This window comes from Scyliorhinus canicula, chromosome 9, assembly GCF_902713615.1.
Source record: "Scyliorhinus canicula chromosome 9, sScyCan1.1, whole genome shotgun sequence".
NCBI classification, from domain to species: domain Eukaryota; kingdom Metazoa; phylum Chordata; class Chondrichthyes; order Carcharhiniformes; family Scyliorhinidae; genus Scyliorhinus; species Scyliorhinus canicula.
In genome coordinates, this window is record NC_052154.1 from 33,120,545 (window position 1) to 33,136,389 (window position 15,845).

A 15,845-nucleotide genomic window follows, 5' to 3' on the forward strand; every position below is an offset into this window, starting at 1 on the left:
CATGTGAATTAACATGGAAACTGTGGTTGAATACTCCACACTGCAGTATAAATGGCAAACGTGATCAAGACAGATCCCAGATTTTTCAGCAACCCACTCAGATGTCAGTAAACACAGAGTCAACCAATCTCATTGATAGTCTGTCTCTTTCATGAGGGATTCCAGTTTTCACCTTTGAAAATCTAACCTCTAAATTCTCAAATGTCAGAATCTCAGAATAATAGTGCAGAATAGGCCCTTCGACCAATGGAGATGAAAAACATCTGACCTGCCTAACTAATCCCATTTACCAGCACTTGGCCCATAACCTTGAAAGTTACGGTGTGCCAAGTGCTCAACCAGGTACTTTTAAAAGATGTGAGGCAACCTACCTCTATCACCCTCCCAGGCGATGCAGTCCAGACCGTCACAATCCTCTGGGTAAAAATGTTTTTCCTCAAATTCCCTCCTAAACCTTCACTCCTTACCTTAAACTGGTGTCCCCTCAACTCATTAATCCTTCAACTAAAGGGAAGAGCTGCTCACTATTCACCATCACTCCAACCTGGACTGCCTCATTGACTGCTTGCTGTCCAGGATTTCAATCTCGTCTCCCGCGGTTACAGTCCCTTGGTCTTCTGAGTTTGCACTCGAGCACCAACCCACAGGCGCAACGTCAGCTCTGCTGAGCACAAAGCCACTCCTCCAAAGAGTTACCTTTGGCCTAAAGGCCTGTAGCATAGTGTTACCAACATTTTGCTGCCTGCTCAGACCTCCAGGACTTCCCCTGAGCCCTCACGACTTGAAGTGTGCCAACAGCAGCACTTCTGCTGCTTGGAGCCTTTTTTTTTGTTGCTCCTTTCCTGGTGGTTACTCCCGGTGGTCTGTCTTCTGGAAGCTCCTTCTCTCGCTCTCGGGGACCACTCCCTTGAAATGATCTGTAAGACCTATCAAAACACTTGCAGAGGTCCCATCCTTTTTACTGGGCAGGAACAAGTGTATCAAGCATTGGAGTATCCTGTACTTTAAGCATTACCTTCTGTACAGACTCCTATCTTACATAGAACAAGGGGACATCACTCCCCCAACATTAAATCAGAACAAGATAGATTTGGAAAAAAATCCATCTGGTATCTTCAGGCTCAATGGACTTTCTCTGCATTTTAAATGGAGGACCAACTCCACAAGGGCCATAAGCAAAAGGCATCCAGTAAAGGGGCAACATGTGGCTTTGGAGGTTGCAAACCAAATGGATACGGCTAATTGATTAAAATAGTGAAATCCCAGAGGGCACGTTTGCACAACAGACCTTTCCTCAGATTTCCACCTTGCCATGGTGGAGAGGCTAGAGTAATCTGTTGATCCCGAGAGCAAAGCCGTCAAGAGTCTTAAGCTTCTGGCAGGGTTACCTATGATGGTAAAGTTGGTGGGGAGGAACCAGACAAAGCGCAATCCGAAACCAGTCAACGTCGGATCAGGCGGAAGATACTCGCATGGTATCAACGGCTACGATAGTGGATGAAGGCTGCAGCAATAAGGAGATCCCCAGTCATCGAGGTTTCCTTGCCACTGGAAATGGATCAAATCTCTGTAAAGGACATTGTGTCTGCTGATGTGCAACGACATACGCACTTTAAAAGATGTCCCGCACCAGGCGTCTACCTAGAGGAAACCAGAACCCCCCCCCCCCCCCCCCCCCCACCACACACACACACACACACAGACAAGCCCTCTGCAGCGATCGACGAGAGGTGATGGGGACAGGGCCATAAGATTTGGAAATCCCTAGCTTCGGACTGGCATGTAGGCGGTGGCGTTTGATTCAGTCATCTCGCTGCTGAAATAGGATCAGGTGTGTGTTTCGGCAGCTTTCTTCACAACTGAGCAGCCTTCTTCAGGATCCACTCTGCTCACCCACATGGGGAAAAGGCTAGAAAAGGTGCCCTCAAAATGGTCTGTTCCATCCTCAAACTGCAGGCTCATCCACCATCAAAGCTGAACTGAATTTCGGAACCTGGAATGTATGAACCCTCATGGAGAATGAGCAAAACAATAGATTGAAACAAACTGCACTTGTTGCCCGTGAACTCAGGCACTTCAACATTGACAACATTGCCCTGCTAGAAACCAGAAGAGCAGGCAAAGGGAAGATGGCGATGGTTACACCTTCTTCTTGGGAAGAAAACGATCCAGCCCAGGACCCATGGAATTGGTTTGCCATCAAGAACAAACTCATCAACTGACTCTTGGAACTCCATAGCAGAATCAATGAGTACCTCATGACCCTCCATCTACAATTTGACACGAATCAGCAGGCAACGGTCTTGAGGGCCTACACCCCCAACCCTTGATGTCAATGAGTCAGAAGCTTCTACACAACCCTGGGCATCATACTCTTCAATATTCTTCTTTTTTTTTTTAAATTTAGAGTACTCAATCATTCCTTTCCAATTAAGGGGCAATTTAGCATGGCCAATCCACCTACTCTGCACATCTTTGGGTTGTGAGGGCGAGACCCACGCAGACACGGGGAGAATGTGCAAACTCCACAGACAATGACCCAGGGCCAGGATTCGAATCCGGGTCCTCAGCGCCATAGGCAGCTGTGCTGACCACTTCAACATTCCTAAGGAAGATAAGATCATCCTCCTTGGACACTTCAATGCCAGGGTTGGAAAGGACTCAAATTTGGAAAGCAACCATTGGTAAAGAAGTTGGGAATTGCAACTCAAACAGGGTTCACCTGTTGGCCAAATGTGTGGATTGTCATGGTTCTGCCAAAAAGACAAGTTCAAGACTTCCTATACACATTCACAATCAAAGCACTGGCACATGATCGAATTTGCCATCGTCCGATCCAGAAGGCAAAAGGATGTCCTCATTACCAAAGCGATGATAGCCAGTACTGGCTGCTGGCCAGACCACCGGCTCATCCGCTCCTCTATCTCCACCAAACTCCTCCATAATCAGTGGAAGATGAAATGAAATGAAAATAACTTGTCACGAGTAGGCTTCAATGAAGTTACTGTGAAAAGCCCCTAGTCGCCACATTCCGGCGCCTGTCCGGGGAGGCTGGTACGGGAATCGAACCATGCTGCTGGCCTGCTTTAAAAGCCAACGATTTAGCCCAGTGAGCTAAACCAGCCCCTGATGAAGAAACAGCTCAGAAAAAAGATCAACGTTGAGAAGCTTCAAGAGCTAAGCATATTAATGAACTTCCAACCATGTCTTTTCCAAAAAGCTCCAAAGTGTCCATTCTCATGGAGAGGAGGACTACATGACCAGGAAACACCAAGAATGATTTAACGAGAACGACTACACCATCCAAGACCACATCGATAATACGAGGAAAGCTCTCCGCACCTGGCAAAATTATATAACCAGCAAGGCAAACAGGAGTGCTCATCAATTAGCCAAGACCGAGGTACAAAGAACTAAGGAAATCAAGAAGCAATGGTGGACTGGGAAAGCCAAGGAGTTGCAACTCCTCGCTGCCAAGCAGGACACCCGTGGCTTATTGAGTGCCACCAAGACAATATATGGACCCAACACCCTTGGCCTCAAACAGGTGTGGAGTAAGAACGGAAGAGGACTGCCTCTTGAGATGGAGAGAACACTTCAAAGAAACCCTAAACCGTGATAAAACCATAGGTGAGGACTTGTTTGAGGAAATCCCCCAACTCCCCATCAAAGATGATCTTGGACTCCCACCAAGTGTGGACGAAGTCGAAGCCGCCATTAAACACATGAATCAAAAAACCGCAGGAGTGGACGGAATCCCAGCAGAGATTTTCAAATTTGGAGACGACAAAAAAGCTAGAGCTGAAAATCTGAGACAGACAAGAAATTCCTGCCGACCTCAGGGATGTTGTCAGTGCTACCAACTTCCGAGAAAAAGCGGACTGTGGGAACTATGGAAGAATCTCCCTACTCGCCAATGCCAAAATATCATCACCTGAATCCTCACTAACTGCCTTCTTCCCAAGTCTCTGAAGAAATCCTACCAGAATGCCAGTGTGGCTTCTGGCCAAATTGTGGAACAGAGGGCATGATTTTCACTGCTCGGCAATTCCAGAAGAAATGCCAGAAGCAACATCAACCACTTACAATAGCCTTCATCGATCTGACCAAGTCTTTTGACTCGGTCAATCGGGAAGTGCTATCGAAGACCCTGTCAAAGGCCAGCTCTGTAGAGAAATTCATCAACATCCCCTGACTCTATGGTCTATTCTATTCTATGATCTATAAGTCTATGACTCCTCCATGACAAGATATCCACGATAGTCCTCACCAACAGAAATAAGACAGACATCTTCGAGGTCAAGACTGGAGTCAAGCTGGGATGTGCCACCTTTTTCAGCCTCATCACCACATTTCTTCACTGTGTCAAGACCAAGCTTCCAGTGGAGTGGGCATCGTCCACAGGATGGAGGGAAAACTTTTCAACCTCAACCAGTTAAGAAAACAACAGATATCGGTCATGGAACTTCATTATGCGAATGACATCGCCATCTCCACTCTCTGAGAAGAGAATCTCCAAACCATGCTTGACACCTTCACAGAAGCATACCAAAGAATTGATCTCAGTCTCAACATGACTCATGTACTTTACCAATACGCCCAGGGAAAAATTTGGTTTCTTCCTCCATCAAGATCAACAGAGAAACCCTACCAAATATGGAACATTTCCCATACCTGGGGAGCCACCACGTCTTCAAAACTGATATCGATGCTGAAATCAAACATCATATCCAACCTGCGAGTGTCTATTTTGGACACCTAAGGATTAATCTTTGACAATCTTGAAACCTTTGCTGACACCACGATCCTGTTGTACAAGGCGGTCGTCCTTCCAACTCTTCGATGTGGCTTGGAAACTTGAACGATATACAGACGGCACTTCAAAGCTTTGGAGAGATATCAATACTGGTAAGATGGATTCTCCGCACCAGCTGAGAAGACAGACCTACTAACATGTGTGTCCTTGAAGGAGCTAAGAGCACCAGCATAGAGGCTGATCGAGGCCGTGGTCATCCAAAACCACTGGGCCGGTGAAGTGCTTAGGATATCAGTGTCCTAACTGCCAAAGCAAATCTTTTTTGCCCAGCTCAAGCAAGGCTTCCGAACAAGAGGAGGTCAAAGGAAGCACTTCAGACACCCCGAAGGCTTAGCTCAAGAAATGCAACATCACCGTCAACCCCTGGGAAACCCTTGCTCAGAAGTGACCTACTCGGAGGGACCAGTGAAGGGGCACAATTCTTCACCGACACTCAATGGCAAGGAGCCTGAAAAAGTGATCTAAAGCCCAAGGACCGACCCCAGCTCGGGAAACATCTACCAAGTGTACAGTTGAAGATATGGCTCTGGATCGAGCTCAGCAGCCATTCCAGAACCCATGACAAGAAACACAGAATTTCTTAGGCAGACAATCAAACTCATTAGCCAGTGGTCGGCGAAGACTATCAGACAATAATCAGGATCAGAACTAAAAACAAAAAAGTCCGGCGCCGAGGTCCCAGTTTAAATCCCGGCTCTGGGTTACTGTCCGTGTGCAGTTTGCACATTCTCCCTGTGTTTGCGTGGGTTTCGCCCCCACAACCCAAAGATGTGCAGGGTAGGTGGATTGGCCACGCTAAATTGCCCCTTAAATGGAAAAAATGAATTCAATGAGTTCTTCCTCCAAATTATTATTATTTTTTTTAAAAAGCACCCTTCCACCACTACTGTCTTCTACGATGAGCTAGTTCTGTATCCATCTCGTCAGCTCTCCGATCCCGTGTGACTTCACCTTTTGTACCAGTCTGCCATGAGGGACTTTGCCCAAGGCTTTACTATAGTCCATGTAGACAACATCCACTGCCCTTCCTTCTTCACTTCCATAAAAGAAACTTGATCAAGTTAGTGAAACAAGGGCAGCACTGTGGTTAGCATTGCTGCCTACGGTGCTGAGGACCCGGGTTTGAATCCCGGCCCGGGTTCACTGTCTGTGTGGAGTTTGCACATTCTCCCCGTGTCTGCGTGGGTTTCACCCCCACAGCCCAAAAAAAAAAGATGTGCAGGTTAGGTGGATTGGCCATGTTAAATTACCCCTTAATTGGAAAAAATAATTGGGTACTCTAAATTTATTTTAAAAGGTTAGTGAAACACAACCTCCCTTTACAAAATCATGCTGCTTATCACTAATAAGTCCTTTTTCTTCCAAATGTGAGTAAATCCTGTCCCTAAGAATCTTTTCCAATAATTTATTTACGACTGACGCATGGCTCATTGGCCTATTTCCTGGAGTATTCCTTTATTTTTGAAAAAAGTATTTATATTCCAATTTTCAACATTTGACAAAAAACGCAACATTTCAATCCCCTCCTTAACAGCTGACAGTAACCAACCCCCAAAAAGCAGAATGAACAATCCAAACTCTTGGAGAACCCATCACTCCCCCCCCCCCCGCACCGGGCAAATTTAATCTTCTCCAGGACTAAGAACTCCAATAATCCCCCCCCCCCCCCCCGCCACACTGAACCACAGGGTGGAGAAGCTGACCTCCATGCCTACAGGACCCACCTGCGAGAAATCAGCAAGGCGAAGGCCAAAACATCTGCACCCCCCCCCCCCCCCCCCATCCTTATGGGCTGGTTTAGCACAGGGCTAACTAGCTGGCTTTTAAAGCAGATCAAGGCAGGCCAGCAGCACGGTTCAATTCCCGTACCAGCCCCCTCAAACAGGCAACCGAATATGACAACCCGGGGCTTTTCACAGTAACTTCATTTGAAGCCTATTTGTGACAATAAGCGGTTTTCATTTCATCTGCAACTCCGGCTGGCCCGATATCCCGAATATGACCTCCAGGGGACCGGGCTCCACATGTACATACAAAACCGCTGTGATGGTGCTGAAAACACCTCCACAACCTGTCCAACTTTGAGCAGGACCCCTCCCACACCACTCACAGGTGTGCTCTACCGCCTCAAACAGCTGATTCACCCTTAACTTCGTCAGGTATGTTCTGTACACTACCCTCAGCTGTATCAGCAGCAGCCTCACACACAAGGTCAAGGCATCCACCCTCCACAGCACCTCGTACCACAATCCCTTTTCCAATGCCGCCCCCAACTCCTGTTCCCATTTAGCCTTAATACCCTTCATGGACACCTTATCCGCCTCCAAAATCCTCCCATTAATCGCCGGGACGACCCCCCTCTCCAACCCCTCCACCGACAGCTCCTCCTTCAACAATGAAGAGAAGGCGCTATTGGGAAGGTCAGAAAGACTCGTGAAGTCTCGCACATGCATGTACGGAAACTCTCCTCCCACGCCAATCCACACTTCTCATTCATATCCTCCAAGCTCAAAAACTATCCTCCCATAAATAGATCCTTCATCTCCCTGAGCCCACTCTTCTCTCATCCCAGGAATCTCGTACCCATCCTCTCTGGCTCAAAGCTGTGATTCTCCCTGATCGGCATCACCCTCAACCCCACTCCCAACCTAAAGTGCTGCCGGAAGTGCCTCCAAATCTTCAGCGTGGCCACCACCACCAGCCTTCCAGAATACTTCCCTGTGGAGCCAACAAGAGTGGCGCTGTTGCCAGCGTCCGCAACCCTGACCCCCGGCATGAATCCGCCCCATCCTTACCCAAGCCTCCCTATTCCAACCTCGCACCTTCTCTGCATTCACCGGCCAGTAATAATGTATCAAATTTGGGAGGCCCCCCCATCTGCAGTACCATCTTCCTTATCCTGGCCACCTTCCTCGCCCAAAGAAACCAGCCTGTTCACCCCCCTGAAAAACACCTGAGGCAAAAAGACTGTCAAGCACTGAAGTACAAACAAAAACCACGGTAAAATGTTCACCTTCACCGCCTGCACCTGGCCCGCCAACAAGAGGAAGATTATCCGCCTCAACAAATCTGCCATCACCCTCTCCACCAAACTTGAAAAATTCAACTTCCGAAGACCTGCCCAGTCCCGAGCCACTGTGGTTTAGCACAGTGGGCTAAACAGCTGTCTTGTAATGCAGAACAATGCCAGCAGCACGGGTTCAATTCCCATACCGGCCTCCCTGAGCAGGTGCCGTACCAGGGGTTTACAGGATAGGTTTTATGAGGAAAGGTTGAGGGAGCTAGGGCTTTTCTCTTTGGAACAGAGGAGGATGAGAGGCAACTTAATAGAGGTTTATAAGATGAGGAGGGGGATAGATAGAGTGAACGTTCAGAGACTATTTCCTTGGGTAGATGTAGCTGTTACAAGGGGGCATAACTATAAGGTTCAGGGTGGGAGATATAGGAGGGATGTCCGAGGTACGTTCTTTACTCAGAGTGGTTAGGGTGTGGAATGGAATGTGGCGACTAGGGGCTTTTCATAGTAACTTCATTGAAGACTACTTGTGACAATAAGCGATTATTATATTATTATTATTATTATTATACATGTCGTTTCTAATTGCCCTGGAAACATACAGCTGTAGAATATTTTCCTGAACACATTCAAGGAACTTGTTGTTGCGAGCAGGAACTGATAAGGATGGCAGACATAGTGGCAGGCCAGGGAATTATTACTCAGTAAGGACATGGGTAGGGCATCTGACAGCAGAATAAAGGGCAGGGAGATCAGGCAAAGGACCAGTAACGCAACTGAAATTTAGCAGCACCGTCGTGGGTCCAAGTTCATGACAATGACTAACGGAACAGAGAATACATGAACTTGCCAAAAGGGAAACTCCAGGAAACATTTTTAAACAGGATTTTTCTTTTTAAAGTATAAAAACAGGTTACAGCTAAAAACGTTTTGTTTAAAGGGAAGATTTAATTCCCCATCGAAAGAGAAAATGCTGGAAAATCTCAGCAGGTCTGGCAGCATCTGTAGGGAGAGAAAAGAGCTAATGTTTAGAGTCCTTTGACTCTTTCTCAAAGCTTTGACGTCCCCCCTATATCTTCCATGATTCACCTGAAATTTATGTCCCCTTGTAATGGTTTGTTCCACCCGTGGAAAATGTCTGTCTACTCTATCTATTCCCCTGATCATTTTATAAACCTCTACAAAGTCGTCCCACATCCTTCTCCATTCTAATGAGAAAAGGCAGAGCACCCTCAACCTTTCCTCGTAAGACCTACTCTCATTTCCAGGCAACATCCTGGTAAATTTCCTTTGCACCTTTATAAGCTTCCACATCCTTCCTAAAATAAGGCGACCAGAACTGCACACAGTACTCCAAATGTGGCCTTACCAAGGTTTTGTACAGCTGCATCATCATCTCACGGCTCTTGAATTCAATCCCTCTGCTAATGAATGCTAGCAGGCCTTCTGCACAGCTCTATCCACTTCAGTGGCAACTTTCAAAGATCTATGAACATAGACCCCAAGATCTCTCTGCTCCTCCACATTGCCAAGAACCCTACCGTTAACACTGTATTCCGCATTCATATTTGTCCTTCCAAAATGGACAACCTCACACTTTTCAGGGTTAAACTCCATCTGCCACCTCTCAGCCCAGCTCTGCATCCTATCTATGTCTCTTTGCAGCTGACAACAGCCCTCCTCACTATCCACAACTCCACCAATCTTCGTATAGTCTGCAAACTTACACCCTTCAACTCCCTCATCCAAGTCATTAATGAAAATCACAAACAGCAGAGGACCCAGAACTGATCCCTGCGGTACGCCACTGGTAACTGGCTCCAAGCTGAATATTTGCCATCCACCACCACTCTCTGACTTCTATCGGTTAGCCAGTTTGTTATCCAACTGGCCTAATTCCCACAATCCCATGCCTCCTTACTTTCTGCATAAGCCTACCATAGGGAACCTTATCAAATGCCTTACTAAAATCCATGTACACTACACCCACTGCTTTACCTTCATCCACGTGCTTGGTCACCTCCTCAAAGAATTCAATCAGACTTGAGGCAAGACCTACCCCTCACAAATCTGTGCTGACTATCCGTAATCAAGCAGTGTCTTTCCAGATGCTCAGAAATCCTATCCCTCAGTACCCTTTCCATTACTTTGCCTACCACCGAAGTAAGACAAACTAGCCTGTAATTCCCAGGGTTATCCCTATTCCCTTTTTTGAACAGAGGCACAACATTCGCCACTCTCCAATCCCCTGTTGACAGTGAGGATGAAAAGATCATTGCCAAAGGCTCTGCAATTTCATCTCTTGCTTCCCATAGAATCCTTGGATATATCCCGTCAGGCCCAGAGTCTTGTCTATCCTCAAGTTTTTCAAAATGCCCAACACATCTTCCTTCCTAACAAGTATCTCCTCGAGCTTACCAGTCCGTTTCACACTGTCCTCTCCAACAGTATGGCCCCTCTCATTCGTAAATACTGAAGAAAAGTACTCGTTCAAGACCTCTCCTATCTCTTCAGACTCAATACACAATCTCCCGCTACTGTCCTTGATCGGACCTACCCTCGCTCTAGTCATTCTCATATTTTTCACATATGTGTAAAAGGCCATGGGATTTTCCTTGATCGTACCCGCCAAAGATTTTTCATGCCATCTCTTAGCTCTCCTAATCCCTTTCTTCCGTTCCCTCCTGGCTATCTTGTATCCCTCCAATGCCCTGTCTGAACCGTGTTTCCTCAGCCTTACATAAGTATCCTTCTTCCTCTTAACAAGACATTCAACCTCTCTTGTCAACCACGGTTCCATCACTCGACCATCTCTTCCCTGCCTGATAGGAACATACATATCAAAGACACGCAGTACCTGTTCCTTGAACAAGTTCCACATTTCACTTGTGTCCTTCCCTGACAGCCTATGTTCCAAACTTGTGCACTTCAGTTCTTGTCTGACAGCATTGTATTTACCCTTACCCCAATTGTAAACTTTGCCCTCTTGCACGCACCTATCCCTCTCCATTACTAAAGTGAAAGTCACAGAATTGTGGTCACTATCTCCAAAATACTCCCCCACTAACAAATCTATCACTTGTCCTGGTTCATTACCAAGTACCAAATCCAATATGGCCTCCCCTCTGGTCGGACAATCTATATACTGTGTTAGACAAGCTTCCTGGACACACTGCACAAACCCCACCCCATCTAAACAATTTGATCTAAAGAGTTTCCACTCAATATTTGGGAAGTTGAAGTCACCCCTGTGACTTCTGCACCTTTCCAAAAGCTGTTTCCCAATCTGTTCCTCCACATCTCTGCTGCTATTGGGGGCCTATAGAAAACTCCCAACAAGGTGACTGCTCCTTTCTTATTTCTGACTTCAACCCATACTACCTCAGTAGGCAGATCCTCCTCGAACTGCCTTTCTGCAGCTGTTATACTAACTTTAATTAATAATGCCACCCCCACCTCTTTTACCAACCTCCCTAATCTTATTGAAACATCTATAACCAGGAACCTCCAACAACCATTTCTGCCCCTCTTCTATCCAAGTTTCCGTGATGGCCACCACATCGTAGTCCCAAGTACCGATCCATGCCTTAAGCTCATCCACCTTATTCCTGATGCTTCTTGCATTGACGTATATACACTTCAACCCATCTCTGTGCCTACAAGTACTCTCCTTTGTCAGCGTTACCTTCCCCACTGCCTCACAACACGCTTTGATGTCCTGAACATCGGTTGCTGGACTACAAATCCCGTTCCCATTCCCCTGCCAAATTAGTTCATGGCGACATATAGTGGGCATAATCTGTAGTTGCTCACAGACTCGTTTGAAATAAAATGCAGTCATTATAAAACAGCAACCACCGTCACATTTCACATGGAACAGAGAAGCTGATACACCGTAGAAGAAACGGATACTGCAGATAAGTAGGATACTTTTAGAAGTGGATTTCCTCTTGGGAGAAAGTTGATGGCGTTTACTAAATTTAATAGATAGCACACAAATTTTTGCTGTTTCTTAACAACAGATTAGTAAAAGCGAAGCAGCAAAATAAAATTGTGACATCCACCAGGCACACTATTCATGCTTACCAAAAACATCAAGATGCAGTTAATTTTATGCAAAATGATTCCACTCACGGCAGTCTTATGAAATAGGTTAGCACTATAATAAAGCATGAGTGAAATGCACTGGAGCGTACAAAATTCCCCTTTTATTAGAAGATTATGGAGCAATTCACTGTTGTTTGTTCTCCCCTGCCCCACCCTCTTCACCTAACCAGGCACCATAGTAGTGCCAGACTGCCATGAGTGACACTGCCACGGCACCAGTGCCAAGGTGCCCAGCAGAGCCAGGGTGTTACCCTGCGCATGGGGCAACCACCTGGGCTCTCCGATCACCTGGAAGACCCCCCCCCCCCCCAATCCCCCACAAAGTGCCAATCCGTTTGGTCCCCATTTGTGGGGATCAGTACTGAACTGTGCTCACCTATGGTCTCCGACTTGAAGGGGTTAGATCCGAACCCCTCGGGTAGATCAGGCAAGCTGCATATTAGTGTGAGACTATCTACTCTCTAATATGCAGATTTAATGGGGTAGCACAGTTGCTTCACAGCTCCAGGGTCCCAGGTTCGATTCCCGGCTTGGGTCAGTGTCTGTGTGGAATCTGCATGTTCTGTTCCCCCAGTGTCCGTGTGGATTTCCTCCGGGTGCTCTGGTTTCCTCCCACAAGTCCCGAAAGACGTGCTGTTAGATGAATTGGATATTCTGAATTCTCCCTCTGTATACCCAAACAGGCGCCGTAATGTGGCGACTGGGGGCTTTTCACAGTAACTTCATTGCAGTGTTTGTTCTCAATAAAGATTATTATATTTGCCAAATACTGATCCACAATGGACAGGATTCAGATAGTGACATCTCATGAGGCATAGCTAGCCGAGTAGATCGCAGTGGATCATGTCCCAGCAATCCCACAGTGAGTAACCCACCTCCAGACTTCCCAAAGCCTATCCATCATCTACAGAGCACAAGTCAGGAGTGTAATGGAATACTCTCCAATTACCTGGATTAGTGTAACTACAATAACACAAGTAGCTTGACCCCATGCAGGACAAGGAGCCTGTTTGATTGCTACCCCTTCCACCACTGACGAACAATGGAAGCCATGTGTTGGAGGAACTCCCCCAAGGTTCTTTAGGCAGCACCTTCCAAACCCACAGCCACTACCATCTGGAAGGACAAGAGCAACAGATACCCGGGAACTCCACCACTTGGAGGCTCCCCTCCAAGTCACTCACCCTCCTGACTTAGAATTATATTGTCGTTCCTTCACTGTCACGGGGTCAAAATCCTGGAACACCCCCCCCCCCCCCCCCTCCTTAACAGCACTGTTGGTGTATCTACATCTCAGAGACTGCAGTGGTTCAAGGCAGGTCACCACCAGCTTCTCAAGGGCAACTAGGAATGGACAATAAATGCTGATCTAGCTAGCGACGTCAATATCCCACAAATTAATATTTAAAGAGTAGTTGAACTGCTCACCCCACTCTTTTGCCGAAGGATAATGGAGCTCAAAGCAACTTACTCTATACCTCCAGGATTGTAAATGTGCCTGGTTAGCCTGAAAATTGAATCCTTTGGATGGGAGATGGGAAAGAGATAACCAAACACTTTCCATTTTGTTTATATGATGGCGTGAATGATGGCAAGACCAAGTTGCAATTATATTTAACTTAAAGCAACTATGGTTCAGATCTTTTACATCTATGAGGCCTTTCATGCGTTCCAGGTCTCACCCCTGACCAAGAGTTTAACACAGGTCATTAAACACATGTAAAAAAAAAACACTTGCGGGAAATAGTTTTTCAAATGACGTTGTACGGTGGCAGTGGCTAGCACTGTCCACGTGGGATTTGCACATTCTCCCCATACCTGCGTGGGTCTCACCCCCACAACCCAAAGATGTGCTGGGTAGGTGAATTGGCCATGCTAAATTTCCCCTTAATTGGAAACATTTTTAAAAAACCCGGCATCACATAATGGCACAATGCCATCTAGTGCCAGTGTTGTAGTGATATTATGTAATTTATTTTAGCATACAGGTAGTTTTTTGTATATCAATTGATGTCATTACACTGTGGATATGCAGGGGTCAATTCATCATGGCTGTGTACATGCATAATAAAGTCAGAAATGGGGATGTTTTTCAATGATTGTAACGTTCAATATTATTCATGACTCATCAGATACTGAAGCAGTCCACATGTCTGCATGCAGCCAGACCTCGATAATATTCAGGCTTAAGCTGATAAATGCTAATTAACATTTGCACCACACAATGACCATCTCGAAATCCCCTACCATCGACTGCATGTTGCCAGTGATCAGAAATGTGACCAACCATATAAATGAATATGAAAGCAGTTCAAGGATAGGAATTACCAAGTCCCTAAAGCCTGTCCACCATCAAGAAGGCACACATCAGGAATATGCTGGATTACTCCGTTTGCTTGATTCAATGCAACTTGATGAACACTCAAGAAGCTTGACCTCATTCAGAATAAAGCAGCATGCTCGATTAGCGCCCCATCCACCATCACTTTCTGCATTCACTCCTTCCATCACCAAACCGGAAAGACTGCAGCATGCACCAGATACAACTACCCAAGTCTCCTTTCCCAGCAGCGTTCAAACTGGAGACCTCTATCATCCAGAAGAACAAGGGCACCAGGTGCTTGGGACCACCATTAACTGCAAGTTCCCCTCCAAGCCGCATACATCTCCACTTGGAACATCACCAACAAATGGGGCTAAAAGTAGATACGTCCCCTGGGTCCTGATAGTTTGCATTCTCGGATCCTAAAAAACGTAGCTACAGAGGTATTGGTTGTAATTTTCCAAAAATCCTTTTGATTCTGGAGAAATACCAGAGGAGTGAAAAACTGCCAATGTGATACCCCTATTCAAAAAGGGAGGTAACAAAAAAGCGAGTAAATTACAGGCCGATTAGCTTAACATTTATTGTTGGAAAAATGTTAGAATCCATTAAGAAAGTCATAGCACATTTGGAAAATCATAATCTATCTAATCAAGCAGAGTCAAGATAGCTTCATGAAAGGGAAATAGTATCTGGTGAATTTATTAAATTTTTTAGGAGGTCTCAACCAGAATGCATAGAGGGGAACCAGTTGATGTGTTGTATTTGGACTTCCAGAAAGCGTTCAACAAAGTACCACACAAAAGGTGAAGTCATAAGCTGACAGCCCATGGTATTGGAGGTAATATATTGGCATGGATAGGGACTTGGATAATGGGCAGGAAACAGCAAGTGGCAATCAGGAGTTCTTTTCCAGTTTGGTCACTGTAGCAAGTGGAGTTCCACAGGGCTAGGCTAGGACTGCAATGGTTTATAATATATCAATGACTTGGAGGAAGGAAGCAAATATAGTTATGGGGAAAGGGCAGGAAAGTGGCTGCGAGGAATGTTGGATCAACCATGATCCCATTTAATGGTGGAGCAGACTCGAGGGGCTGAATGGTCTACTCCTGTTCCTATTTCATATTGTCTTATCCTATCACTATTATATCATGGAAATCCCTTACTAACTACTATGGATGTATCTTCACCACATAAGAACTAGGAACAGGAGTAGGCAATTCAGAACCTTGAGCCAGCTCCAACATTCAAAAAGATCATGGCTGAATGAAATAGAAAATTCTGCCCAGACCCAGCCTGGAAAATATAAGGGGTTTGAAGGCGATTGTGTATTATGCATTATTCTACTTTTATGGCATTAGGCCTCTGAAGCACAAATCTTGAGCTACAATTTTAGGAAAACAATGCAAATATAATAACAGGAATGTCACAATGCCAAAGGAAAAATCTCAGAAATGTGCAACATTGTGCAGGTGAGAAAGTACTGGAAATAATTATATATTAACAGCCGAGTTAATGTGTAATTTACTCTTTAAAAATATCCTGTCGTTTATAATTACAAACAAGTCACCCACCTCGGTAAC

At 45.9% G+C, this 15,845-nt stretch overlaps 1 long non-coding RNA gene across 1 annotated transcript in view; it reads left to right on the forward strand.

Moving 5' to 3' along the window:
* Positions 1-15,845, forward strand: part of LOC119971226 — a 41,100-nt gene that overhangs the window by 19,324 nt on the left and 5,931 nt on the right. The gene's annotated exons all lie outside the window — the stretch shown is intronic.